Source organism: Python bivittatus, unplaced genomic scaffold (assembly GCF_059951505.1).
Source record: "Python bivittatus isolate LINGU-HERP-01145 unplaced genomic scaffold, Pbiv_v1 ctg000020_np1212, whole genome shotgun sequence".
NCBI classification, from domain to species: domain Eukaryota; kingdom Metazoa; phylum Chordata; class Lepidosauria; order Squamata; family Pythonidae; genus Python; species Python bivittatus.
This window is the reverse complement of record NW_028277030.1, coordinates 33,325,931-33,340,657: the sequence shown is the minus strand read 5'-3', so window position 1 is coordinate 33,340,657 and position 14,727 is coordinate 33,325,931. Positions and strand designations below refer to the sequence as shown.

At 41.0% G+C, this 14,727-nt stretch overlaps 1 pseudogene; it reads right to left on the bottom strand.

Moving 5' to 3' along the window:
- Positions 1–898: 898 nt before the first annotated feature.
- On the bottom strand, positions 899–1,788 carry LOC112542718 (uncharacterized; annotated as a pseudogene).
- Positions 1,789–14,727: the final 12,939 nt, after the last annotated feature.

Genomic DNA, 14,727 nt, shown 5'->3' with positions numbered 1-14,727 from the left:
CAATGTCAACCTATTTCCTCAACTACACATTCTCCTTTCATCTTTTGCAGCCTCCCAATGACAGTTCCATGCTGTGCAATCACACAGCAGACTCAATGAGATTCATGCCTCTCAGTGAAAAACATATCATCTTCTCAGTGCAAGATATTCTTGATAAAATGAAAGAGCAAAAGCTCTGAGACAGCAGTCAGTCATTCTAATCCATCTTTAGTAGATCCAGGAGGGCCTTCACAAAAGTGCCAGACTTTCTGCTGGCCTTGAGGGGTGAAAGAAGTTTTCCAAACTTCTCAGTTGAAAGCTATACTTCCATTTCTTCTGTTAAGCTGAATTGTTCTTTCAAGATTTCACCCATTGGGGGCTGGCCTGAATAAGATGTGACCTATTAAACGTACATACATCTTGAAAGGAGTGCCAGCCAGGATCCCACCTTGCTGGGACAACTGCTCCTTTAGGCAGGTAGCCACTGGGAAGGATGTTAAATCAGTGACTATCAACTCAGACCACTCCTGAACATGGATTTAAAAACAACCAGAGTTGGCTCTCACAACTTAGTGTTACAGAGTGCTTTCTCATTTATTTAAAGAAACAAAAACAAAAGCATATCTCTATGTGGTTCAACCATAAACACAAAAGGATATGGAGCAAGCTTATCATGATAGCTGGGTCTAAATGAAACAAGATAAACCTATGGTGTAAAGGAAATGTACGTTAAACTTTGGGTATAGATACAATAGTTGGACCAGCCAAGCTAATTATACTTCCCATATTAAAAAAATATTTGGGCTGGGCTGTAGACATACCATTAAATCCATTCAAAAATGTCTACAGAAAATGTTTGACCAATTCCAAAAAACTGGAGCCCATCAGGACCCCACAGAGCAGGGCACTTTATATTGGACTAAGATGAAATCTGAGAAGAAAAAGGACATGCACTTTCTGGAAGGAGGTTCCTTGGGTTGAGAAGGAAAGGAAAGGGGATGGATCCCATGGCTGCAGCCTGCTGGCCTAACAGAAGGCCAAGGCTGTATAGGTTGAAACTGATTACATCATTTCCAGACAGAAGAACACCCAGTTGCTTCTGAGTTTCCTGCAAAACCTGGAGCTGACTCTGTTGGTTGAGGAGAAGCATGTCATCGTTCTGCCTCATCTTTGTCAGTTCTTCAAGCAGGAGTTCAGAATGATCCTCCTCTGCTCTGCCTTTGTGCTGTATCCAAGATGCACTGCTTGAGGTCTGCCTGGGATTGATTGATGCTACCTGGATTTTTTAATGCTTTATGAAATTTTTGTGGAGAAAAAATGTCTTCACACACTCCCAACAGCTGTGTGGTTTCTCTTTTCTGTGCTTTTTAACATGGTTTCTACCATTATTAGTTTTCTTCAGCAGATGGGTTTTACTATGGATTAGAAGATATACTCTTTGCCCAAATGTTTTCCCACATTCACTACATGCAAAATGCTTTGAATCTGCGTGGCTCCGCTGATGTATTAAGAGGCTTGATTTTTTGCTGGAGCTCTTCTCACAAGTCAGACACTTAAAGCTCCTCTCCCTGGCATGTCTCTTCAAGTGTTTCACTAGCACAGTTTGATCTTTAAAGGTCTTCCTACACTCCATGCACTTGTAAGACTTCATTCCTGCAGATCTTTTGGAGGACTTAGTCCCAGATTTCAGTGGGCAGAAACCTGCTGCTTTGGGAGCAAGGTCACTCTTGATTCTGCTTCTGACCGGGTTCTTTGGACCCTCAGGGGCCCTCCACACTCATTTGGGGTAGATGTCAACACTTGTGGAGTTGCCACAGGATATTTCTCTTTGGGATGAGTCATGGTTCTTCCATTGCGTTATTCATGATTTTTGTTCCAGTGGCCAGCTGCCCTGCACACCAAATTAGAAATCTACTTCTGTTTGGATTTCTTTCCCATAGGGAGGGTTTGACAGTTGCAACAAAGACCCGAGACTAGATGCAGGAAGTCTGTTGCACTGCCTGTGAAGCGTGTGGAGGAGAAATGAGCTCTGTTCTGAAATGCCCAAATTCGGGCTGTATACTGAGTTCACTCCTCTCACAATTTATCCGCCTCTGGATGAATTCTACCTGCAGAAGAGAAAAGATGCTTTATAAGCACAGAGGTAGGCCTTCAGATGAAGATATCCAATAGGCATGCTCTTTCTTACAGCCAAGTAGATTTTCAAGGGTATGTTTCACTTCAATGAATGCTCAATCAAAACACCCGTCTAGACTCTCTGAAGCAACACATCGTTTCTCAGGACCAAGAAATGACTTGCCTTGACTGGCATATGTATGCACAGAAGCTTCCAGCTTTTGCAAGCACTGCTCAGAACTGCAAGTGATGAAAAGTCCCCCATCAAGGCAAACCATGTTGCCTCTTCACCTCATTACAGAGAATCACATCACCCTTGACACATAAAATGCATTGTGGTAGTAAATCAATGCCAGCATATCCAGGCTTACGAGGCTGATATAAAGAGAAGGCTTATCTGAATTATCCATTGCCCAGTTCCAGAATGAGCAGGCAACTCTTTCTGGAGGGCAAAAACAGATGATACCACCCTTTATTAATTCCCTGCTCCTCTTCAAAGTGAGTTCAAGGACCATTTCTCTTCTGCGCTTCTGAAGAACCCTCTTCCCTACTCTGTTACCTTGAGTGTTCCTGTGCATTTGGGCTACAGTGCTTCAGTCAGGAGCAGGCTAATCTCAGCGGTGCATTGGCTATTTGCAGAGTAAGAAAGGGGGGGGGGGAGGGAGAGAGAGAGAAGGAGAAAAAAAAGGAAGCCCCTTCAGCTGAGCCAAAGCTTAACATTAGCTTAAGCCTCTCCCTTTACCCTGATATTCAGTACGATGAATAACCTAATCAGTAGAATTCTTGCCTCTCAATCCAACCATTGGGTTATTTGGAAGCAGAGGAGATGGGTGAAAGCCTTCTGTTTCAGAGGAATGGAAACATAATGAGATGGTGGAGAAAAGAAAGGAAAGGTGGGGGGGGGGAGTCAAGGGAGAAGGAGGAAACCCAGAAGAAAAATGGTAATTAAAAAAAGACCTTAAAAAACATGTATGGTCAAAAAAGGAATTTCAGAAAGAGCTTTTTGTTGGGACTGCACATATGTGCATTTAGATGCTTAACCTCTGTATACATAAATTCAACTTTATGTGTTTGCATGTGTATTTTGTGTGTGTAAGTGGGAAGGAAGGAGGGCAGAAGAGGGAAGATGTGGCAGTTGGCAGTCAGACTCAATATCTTGCAAGCTGTTACCAGAGGGTCTCAGCCCAGAGAGGATTTTCTGAAACCAGGTTAGAATCAAGCCAGCATGAGCACAGGACAGGAGCAGCTTCAACGGCAAGGGCAGATATGCTCAGAGAGAGGTTGGGAGAGAGATGAATGCAGATGAATTTGTACAAATCTAGATATATTAATGTAGATGAAGATATAGGTACAATGAGGTGGAAGTCATAGTAATGGTAATGTAAATATTAAGCCTTACTATGTAGATAACACATTGTAGTCATCTACAAGTCATATTATTAGCAGATGAGTGACTCTTGCAGGATATCTTTTATAGATTGAGTTGTTGATATTGTAAGCTCAAACAGCTGAATACAGTCAATAAAACTGCAGTCCCAACAATCTCCAGGCCTTTAATGAAGCAAACCATTGATTAATTGGCATTACGCAAACCAGTCACTTAAATTTGTGCAACAGCAGGCAAGCATACATGCAAAAAGTGCAGAACACACTACAGTCAACTAGCAGACTACGTATACTTGGGATTGGCTCTCTACTATAGTTGTTTGAAAAATTTTGCAATTCACAATTCACTTGCACTATTGTATATATGGACCCTGGAAACCTTACAGGCTGTCATGAACCCCTGCCATTCATTTCTGAGAGTTACAGCAGTCAAAGCTGATAAAAAGCACCCTAATCCAGCCTGGCCACCTTGCCACTATTGCAGTAAGGTTTATTCTTTACTGTGGCTTCACAGTATCACCTCAGCAGCATCCAGGAACGTCAAGAAGCAGCAGGGAATGTCAGAACATCACAATGAGTAGTTGAGGAGATAGAGAGTCATCTCTAGTAGTCTTAAGCACAGGGAAGGCACTTTGGAGTCTAACTATGCCTGATGGCAGAAGATGGCAGTTGGAACAATGACAATACTTAAAGCTAGAAATTATTGAAATCTGTATCTAACTAATATGATGTCAGGTTCAGCCCAAGAACAACAGCGAGACAGTCCAGAATCAATTCAGCTCCTTTATTAGCTTACACCTAATAGACAGAATCTCGCTGGACTAATTCTGATCCCCAACAACAGCAGCTATAACCATAATACCCTCAGGGAGGGGCCAGTCTCATCCTCTTGACTTTCCCACACTCCAGCTGGGGGCTGAGGAGGTGCTTTCCCTGGAAGGTCTCTTCCCCCTCCCGGCATTCTCCATTCCAGAATCTTCCCCACTCATGTCTTCCATCACATATGAATTCCCATGATGGTTTCCTGGTAAGGTAGAGAGGAAAGGGGAAAACAAGGGGACAATTTTTAATAAACCATGATACTAATCATACCTGATATTCAGAACATTTTATTTTTATAATTTCATTGTTGTGGCTTCAGTCTTAAATGCAAGTCAAACTACACACGCAGCTATTATTATTTACTGTTCACATAATTCAATCCAGCTTCTAAAAGTAGGAAAAAGTGCAAGCTTCCATGTATATTTATCAATACTGGAATAGCTGGGCAAAATTAATGTTAATTAATCAAATTCATTGTCAGTTACTAAACTCATGTGTTAATCATTAGGTACAATCGGTAAGCTATTCAGAATGAAAAAGAGTAAATTCTGCTCTGCCACAATTAATTTAAAGTTAGTTCTTACCTTCCAATTATATATAACTGAAGTTTACCCCAGCTGAAGTTCAGCGCATTTTTATTTTAGTGCCCGTTAAAGCATGTGAAAATCAATGAATCTTTGAGCCGTAACATGTCAATTGTTTATATAATTTGGAGAAGGGAAGTTTCAAAATTAAACTAAACCCCCCCCCCCTGCAATTTACTGAGCTCTAGTTTGTGGCAAATTTATTATTCCCAGTGATGTAGACATTCATATCCTTTGATTAATTCATTAGTTTAAGCAGTGATGATGAAATGTAGAATTAGCAGCAGCAGAATGAATGATAATCCTGTGCAAATGCTCAATAGACAGAGCAATGATTTTCTCCAAGTTAGTGCTTCCAGATAGATGTTTGTATAAGTAGGTTTTATATATATATATATATATAGAGAGAGAGAGAGAGAGAGAGAGAGAGAGAGAGAGAGAGAGAGTTAACCTAGAGATTGTACCATTTTTGATGCAGAATACCAGAATTAGTGATGAACTCGTAAACTATGTTGGTATTAACTTCCTTTTTCTAGTCAGAGCATCAACAAATGCCCACCAAATTGATGGGAATATTTCAAATTGGCAACATTGGGGAGGGAATACGTCAAGCGTGGGTATGGCTAGCCCCATAGAGGCCTGCTGTCTTCAGCCCCAGATTCTTCATCTTCTTGGACTCTCCTTTTCCTTTTTTAGTAATGTTTTTTTAAATTTTGATGTTTTATGTATTTATATACATTTATGGTTTTAATGTTTTGTGTGAGTCGCCCAGAGTCCCCCATTGGGGGCAGATGGGCGGGGGAGAAATTTAATAAATAAAATAAATAAATAAACATGACCAAGTTTATGAGTTAGACTGGAGCTTGGAAATGTCTGCCATTCCAATGAGGAGGGCCAGAGGTTTGAACTACTGGTTGGTGCTATCACAATATCCCCTTATTGCTTTGACATGCAGTTCCCTGACTAGTATTTCCAGAGATAGAGATATTTTAGTGTCTTTCCAGAGATCCTTAAGTCCCCAGTGATAAAGGGCTTCACACACATCCATGAAATGTTGGAAGAATAACCCTTCTCCTTCTAATATCACATACATTGGCAGTGTACTCCAGCAATCCTATGGATAAGTATTAATGCATGTCCACTATATTTCTCTAGATAGAGAATCTTGCACCATTAAGGATTTATTTCTACAGATGGAAGAAGAATAGATTCTACCTATCTTGAGGCTTTTGTAGGGACCCTTCAAGTGATTGAAGATACAGCTGCTGGAATACATGAATGGTAAATTAATAAATCATGGCAATAATAAGTAGAACTAGCCAGCCAACTAATTTATCTAATATCAGTTTTCTGGCATTACCTCTCCTTCTCCAACAAAGTTGGCATAGAAGTCAGTGAATAGATCCATTCACACACAGGCAACTGGAAGATTCTTACAGAACAGTAATGGAGTACCTAAGCACCCTAAATAATGCTGAAGCACTTCCCTTACATTCCTAATCCATCATATCATTGGTAGAGAATATAGCATTCTTAACCAAAACACATATAGAGAAATTACACAAGTATCTGACAAAAATACCTCAGTATGGATCTGGAAAAGTAGAACGTCATGATTCTTCCCCCCGCCACCCCCTCCAGAAAAAAAAAACATGACAATCCAAAATGAATATTATTGGGAGAGAGAGATGATAAATCAGAATGGTGGGTGGTAAACAAGCTTTGCTGAACATTTCTTCTATCTGCAAGTCAGACATATTTACATAATCTTTTGTTTTTCTCTTTCTGTTAAGTTACTGAGTGGGTTGTGATCATTTATTTCTCAAGCCAAAGTACTTTTGAAGTGGGTGAGCAAGTAATAAGCTTTTCCTGGGAAACATTGCTCAGTGCAGCAGAATGAAAAGGGGAGAGAAGAGGGGGAAAACATCAGGACCAGACACTTGCAGATAATCTTTTGCTGTGATTTTTCTAAAATTAGCTGATAAATTCTTTAGAAGCAAAACAATGTGACTCACAACTTTCACTTGTGGAATGAAAAATGTTTTCTTAGGTTTTCCATTCCTCACTTAGTGGCGTAAAAATACTTTGAAAATTCTAATTGATCTTATGACTCCCATTATTTATTAATTAAGCTGGCAAAAACCATATCGTTCTTTGCTTTCTAATGTCCAGGTTGTTGTACAGTCATAGTCAAGGCATAATAAAAATATGGAAGATCAGATTTTGACAGTAGCTCCATTCATGCCAAATACTTATGGTTGTGTCAAGGGATGAGCAGGGATATACCAATTTGTCCTATTCCTGATATTGTGCATGATGACTAAGGATGCTTTAATATCTCAAGTGCCAAAGGAGAACCACTGTGGTATGAAGTAGTGGTTTAGGTCCAAGTTCACACTTGATCATGGAGCTCACTGAATGACTTGGGGTGGTCACCGTCTCTCAACCTAAGCATCCTTACAGAATTGTTACTGTGAGAAAAAAAATGAGGGAAACATACTATGTGCCATCTTGAGCTTCCAGAGGAATGGTGAAATAGATATATGTACACACGCACACGCATACATATGCACACATCTAGGAGGAACCTCCAAGGATACATCAATACAGCCAACAGCTTACATATGATCAGGATTCCAAACAGCATGAACGCCTTTGAGCATAAAACTATTTGTATATATAAAGATTCACTCCCAGCAGATGTTCATGTCATACGCCCAAATGTCATGTAACAAAGCAAGCTGGCATGCACAATATCAGGGTCAGGGCTAGTTACTGCTGACCTGCTCCTTGCTTCCCACTGACATGCTTCACATTAACAAAGTCAGTACAAACACCTTATTCTCTTCTAGGCTTCTATCAGGATAACATACAAGCGAAGATTTTGAACCTGAAGTGTCAACTTCTTCCCACACTATATCCATATGAGCACTTCAGTTTCAACTACTAGCATTTCAGCGCAAAGCCCACAGCTTTCAAAGGATTACCGTGGCAAAATGTCTGCTTCCAAATCAAGTTCTCATCCTGAATCTGCTTGATATTTCCTAGAGACCACGACCTTGGCTTCTTGATCCCATCTATATGCATGAGGGCAGTAAGAACTGTATCTTTTGTAGTGTCACTGGGCAAGACTTCATTGAACTCTCTGCATGCAGGCTGATTGCAGCTTGCCATGAACATAGCTTTGTGCAAACTCATTCAGCTGCATGTTTAGCAGAGAAGGCCCACAGAATGCCATACAGAGGAGGTAGGCATGACTCTACAATGTAAACAGAAAAAGAGGAAAATGGCAATTCATTTAAGATGATTGGGAGCTGATTTAAAATCAAAGAAGGATATTTTGCTTTATTAAGTATATTACTTACTCATGACTCTTGTTGAAACAATATATCTTGTCCACTTCCATCAATGGATTCTCCTGAAGAATTAGAGGCACTGGTTCATTTTATGTTTCTTTGTGTTTCTTTGTTACCTTTCAAGATTACAATCTGATGCATACCCAGAATTTGTTCATTCATGAGAGCCTGCATTTATTTAATGGGTTTGTTTCTTTTGCATCCGTGGAGCAATGCTTTCTCTTCAAGTTGATGGAACAGCTAATATAATTGGACAACATTTAAATGTAACATTTTAGATACACTATAACTTTCCTTTGAAATGCTATTTTTTTTCCAAAAGAGTTTTACACAGTATCGATGATTCTGTTCCTTTTCCACCCAGAGTAAATGCTGCTTTAAAGAAGAGAAAATGGATCAAGAAGATTTATTCTGATATTTCAAGTATTTTTCTTTCTTAATCCATCTAAATATCGAGCCAAAACTCTCTGCTATTCCTCTGCCCAACATTTCAGTGAGTCTTTCCATGAGAAAATCTAGAAAATGTTGAGAGCAGTTTCCCTTTCACACACGTGTAAAATATGATTTTACCACAAGATGTGGTGCTGGCTACTAGCTTGGTTAGCTTCAAAGAAGGGATGACCCAATTCATGAACACCATGGGCATCAATGGCTATTAGCCTTGATGGCAGTGTGACTGCGTTGTAAGGCCATCTTCTGGGAGACTAGTGGGCTTCCTTGTGCAGCTGGTTGGCCACTGTGAGAACAGACTGCAGGACTAGATGGGACCAGGATCCAATCCAGCAGGGCACTGCTTATGTTTTTATGCTACTATGATCTCTTACCACACTGTCCCACTTGCAAATTTGCTAACCATTTACAAGCTGTTGAGATGTTTGCCAATCAAGCTTACCAATCAATTATGATCCTTTCTTCCCTCAAAGTTAACGAATTAATTAGCATTTTGCTGTCCATCACAAATCCATTCTCTACTGGATTTGAACCTTTGAAGCTCCTGGAACTAATGACTCCAGTCAAGAGAGACCCCTGAAAAAAAAGCTTTCCAGCAATTTGCTTCTCCCTCCTTCCACTTTTCTATCTGTCTGTTTACTGAACATATTGTAATAGTATGTGGGAATGATCTTGGGAGATAGGAAGAGCCACAGACTAGGCAGTGGTCAAATAAGAGGCAGCTGAGCCTGCAGAAGTAATGGGGGCATGGCAAACATCTCAGAAGGGACCATCCCTAGTTTTTGGACTGTAAAGGCAAAGGGGAGAGATGTACTTTCAGACTTGCAAGATTCTGTTAATGTAACCTTACAATAAAGATAGAGCTAGTACTCCTGGGTGTGCTTCTTGTCTGGACTACCTCACAAGGCTGACACATATGACACAAATCCTTTTGGGAAATAGCTAGATGATTATATGGGCTCTGAAAAAAGGTTGGGTGAAGAAGTGCAATGGCATGAGAGTCCAAATGAATGAACCCCTTGTACATGATATCACTAAAGGATCATTTTCCATGAGGGAAATTGCATTTTGAAACAATGTTGTAGTGGAGGAGCAGCTGGCACTTTAAAAAACAAACCAGCCTGATGTGCCCAGAGAGTCACCTGACCCCCTGAGAGCCAATAGAGGAAAAGAAGGAGGTTCTGTCAGGTTTGGGGCAGGAAGAGAGTTTTTTGGGGGGTTTGGAGAGTTGGCTGAAGTTCTAGATGAGGAGGGAGTGATCTCAGGCTCCATTGGAAATGAAGTTGTTTGGCTGTAGCTGGAATTGCAGTAGGGTATTTGATCTGGTCTGATTATTTTATTTTATTTTATTTTATTTTATTATTTTCTCTCTTTATAACTGTGTGTTGTGTGTATGGAACCTTATCTTCTTTTGGCAACTTTAATGAAGTTAATTTTTGTTTCAGTCGTGGAGTTGACTGGTGGCCTTCTTGCACGTGTGCATGCACGCGCACACACACACACACAGCTTGGCTGAGCTTTTTTTTTTTTTTTTTAATCTGCACTCAGTCGTTACCAACTCTGCAGTGACTGCTTTTGGACAAGTCCTTTGCAGTTTTCAAGGCAAGGTGTTTCGGAAGTGGATTGCCAGTGCCTCCTTCCTAGAGCAGAGTCCAGCTGGCGAGCACAGGAGGCAGGGTTTCCATTGCTTCGCGCCTTTTTCGGGCATGCGCAGCTTCCGCGCTACTGGCAACTGCTCCCGACTCCTTTTGCAAGGCGCTGCCAGCATTTTTCCTCCCACTGGAGTGAGAGTACCCATTTATCTACTCACGTGAGTTTTCGAACTGTTGGGTTGACAGGAACTGGGGGAGGAAGCAGGAGCTCACTCTGCTGCGTGAAGGCTGGGCTCGAACTGCTGAAGTGTCGACCAATTCTGGCTGGCAACTTTCAGTGTCATTAAGCCGCTGCGCCACCGTGTCCCACTATTTGGCTGAGCTACTGTCTCCCAAAGTTTTGCTTGGTTTCCCTTCCTGCAGTTAACCAGACCCAGGGCAGGGTGAGGATTTCCCCTTCAATCTTCTCCTGGTTCTCCAGAGGGCTGGAGAAACTAGTTTATAATGAAGTGGTGATGACAGCAAGGGACCTACATTTCCAGTCACTGTTCATCCCCAGGCACAGGTCACCTCAAAACTGAAGTGCTCAGAGGGATGCACTGGTCCAACTCTGAGGGCATCTTCCTTAGTACAAATGCCAAGAATGGGATTATTTTCTGAGGAACCAAAGAGATTTTCTGCAGCACAGAAAGACAAAAAGGAAGAACACATACTGGGTGCTACTGTTCATTTGAATGACCAATGAACATACCTAAATGGGACACTCTGGTAGCACAGTGAAATGTCAGTCTGGAAAATGTCAATATGTTACTAGCTCTACCTCCATGTCTTTGTCAGATAAAGACATAGCATATACCAAGGTTTCCCAGCTTTGTGCCCTCCAGATTTATTGGAGCGGCACCTCCCAGAATTTCCAAACCATGTGGTCTTCAGCCACATGGGCTGTGAATTCTACAACGTGCAATCCCAGTACATCTGGAGAATGTATTGGGAAGATTTATGTCACCATGGGCAAAAATAAGCCAGTTATTCAGCTGTCTGAGCATGATTTTTTCACAACCTTGTAAGCATATCTGGGCTCTAAATTGCCACCCTGACTAATAAAAAATCATAATCAGTGATGCTGAAGAATCATATGTGAGAGCAACTGTTAAATGCACAGCTTCTGAATCCAATCAGAAGATCTTTGCTGCATTGATCTGTGATTTTAATGAAAATCATGAACACTGTAATATTTTAACCTTAGTTACATTGTGGCTCACTGTACACTTCTTTAAAGAAAACCCTGATGTCACACTCCTTTGTAAGATGAGCACTTTAACTTTTAGCAGGTTACCAACAATACAACCTGTTATCTGTACAGGGAATTGTTTATGCTCTTATTCCCACCAAATGCATGTCTGTCAAGGCACCACCTCACAGTGTGAGTCCTCAGCTGGGCAAGTGCCATTATAACTGGAAGGTGATGTGATTCTCCATCTTCTGAAGTATGAAATATATTTCTGAAAGGGAGTGATGAATTTAAAAGGGAACAAATAATCATTGTACAGAGGCAAGATGGAATAGAAGTGAGGACGATAAAAAGATAAAACTGAAGTGTGCACTCAAGGTGGAAGTGAGCTTAATAAGAGATTAAACTTGGATTTATGGGGGCTAATAAAGAAGGAGGTAAGATCATTAATATAGGGTTATTAAAGTGCCTGCCTCCAACTGCAAAGAAATGAGAAATCTCAAACCGTATGCATATAAATAAATGTATAACATTATAGCTTAAATGGAAATTCACTGGGAGATAGTGATAAAAATGTATTAAAAGCAGAAGAGTGTAAATTGTTTTAAATATATTTAAAGGAGTCTACTTATCCCTGGGCAATAGACACCAAGGGTGTGATAAGGGTGAACTGTGGGTAGCTTTATTTCAGTTTCCTCTCCATCATCTCTCCAGGATCAGCTTAACAAAGAGCATAAACTTGGGGTCTAATCAATATTATCCTGCTTTTTCATGGAAGCAACTGCAGATCAAAAGCCATATCAAACAATGAGGTGGGAAAACATATTGCAGCCATTTCCCCCATTATAGTCTAGGTTAACAAAAATGGTTTTCAGTGGCACCACCTAAGTTATTTTGCAGTTATCTCAAACTCCCTTTTAGATTTTAAGAGAAATAGGCTCTACAGCTTCTGACTTTCCTAAACTGCCAAGTCTTGCCTGCCCTAGCTTTGCAGAAGAAAAAAAAAAAAAAGCCCAGAAGATTAGGAATATTAATTTGTAGTCTTCTCCACATATTGATTGTTCTCATTATATGGAAGGTAAACAGATCCTTGTACTCCCACTCCAACGTCAGATGCCCTTTAAGCAATAACACCACACTAAGTCTCCTTGAAGGCAGTCCACATTCAGCCACAGTAGGAAGGGGATCCATGTTCACACATATGAAGGTCACCTTCACACTGATCCTGGATACATGGTCATGGGTAGGGGTGATCGGTGTGCATATCAAAGTCTAGGAGGGAGGGAGGACACAACTAACAGTCATTTTCCAGCCCTCCCTCATCTGTTCATTGCATATGTGAAAGGGTTCATTTGAAAACTTCGATATTTGAGGTCACAAGGGTGGTCTAAGAGAAAAACAAATCACTCTTTTTTAGAATCTGTAATCAGCTAGATTTTCTTAAATTCTATGTCAATGTAGTTATGTCTTACCTAACTCTATACTGTTTTTTATAAATTAGAAATATTACTCAACCCTATTTATGATAGAATCACCCTGATTGTCAGACCTAGTGAGATAAAATGCATCTCCAAGATGAACTAGTGCTTCTGTCATGAATGCAATCCACAGAGAGTGTTGGTGTGGCACTGGAAAAAATGCAATAAATATGAATTAGGGATGGAATAAATCTGAATCACACAGTTAATGAGGCACCTTTGGAAAGGATTTATGAAGCACATTTTTTACACTTCTACATGACCCACTAACTGAGGGTGGGCAGCAGTTCAACAGTCACATTGAGAGGACTTGAATGGACTTGAATGTCACCCTCAGCTCACTTCTATCTCAGCGTGGAGGCAGTCTGCAATTATGCTTTTCTATGGCACTTCAAAAATGATGCTTTCAAATTGCACTGGAACAAGCCCAGCCGTGTAGTTTCTCTGCTGTGCTTTTCTTTGATCATGACAACATCTGTGCTGCTGTTGGTTGCTGTGCAGAACATCTGGCACACATCCCTCCTCTGATCACTGCTTTTCACAGCCATTTTGGGAATGTCTGTGTCCAAGAAGAAGATGTTCACATCAAGCCTGAACCCCACTGTGGTTTGCAAGACGGGTCTCAGGCATTACATGCCTCCAATAAGCAATGTTCTGAAGTACCAGTTCGCTGGTTCCTATCGGCATGTACAACCAGTATAGCAATAGTTAGGATAAGCAGTGAGTGGCCAGAGAGGACTGGTGAACTACTGGACTTGCTTTCCTGGCCCAGGGAGGAAGAATAAAGAAGCAGATAAAGGGTCATGATAACCACTGCCTGAACAGAACACCCGGCAAACATTGTCACCAAAGCTGAAGAACAGATTGAAATCCAGATAGCAATTTCCTAAGCCTGCTTCATTTTCAGCTGGTTTCAGCACAGGAGATCGGCAGCTTAAAGGAGCCATATGGAAGACCCCTTCCTCTTTCAAACCTGCTTCTATCCACTGAATACACTAGTGAGACTCCTGCTTATTGCTGGCATTGGGCAGAGCTCCATAATGTCTGCACCACGTGACAAACTCAAAGTAAACCATCTAGATGGAGGAAGGAAAGTGATCAAGGTCTCTCTCCAGCGACTTTTCTCCCATATACTGTAGCTTTACTTTCAATAAACTGTACCAAAATCAGAAGACAGATTAAAATGCTGCCGGGAGGTAAGTAGAACTGAGAAGCGTGTTACTCTAGAGTAGAAGTGCACTGTTTTCTAGGCCAAGAACTATGTTGAGGTATACTGGGGGCAGGAGGTATGCTATAAATATACCTACACTAACTCCACCAATAGTGCACGGAGCTAAACAAACATAATGTTTTATTTAACATTTTTAAATTAAACTTAAATATAGTGAATGTTATTCTCCATTCTTTTTAACCTTCTATTCACCTTAAACATTACAATTGGGTAAGATATCCCTAGGAGCCACACCAAGGTTTTGGAGCCATGTATATCCCAGTTGTAAGGTTTGCCCCGTTCGACAGAGAAACTCTCGTGACACGTGTGGTTCACAAAGAAGGTTTACTCATGCGTAACGTAGTAGTCACAAGCAAAGCCAGGACTGGCTTGGTACAATTGCATCACTTGTTATATTCCCCCCTTCCCGCGCTTTTTTCCCGCCCCGCGATCACGTTGCAGCTGCGGATTATGGGCCCCCAATAATCCCCCTTGATTGTTCATGATGGCAGGATCGGTCAGGG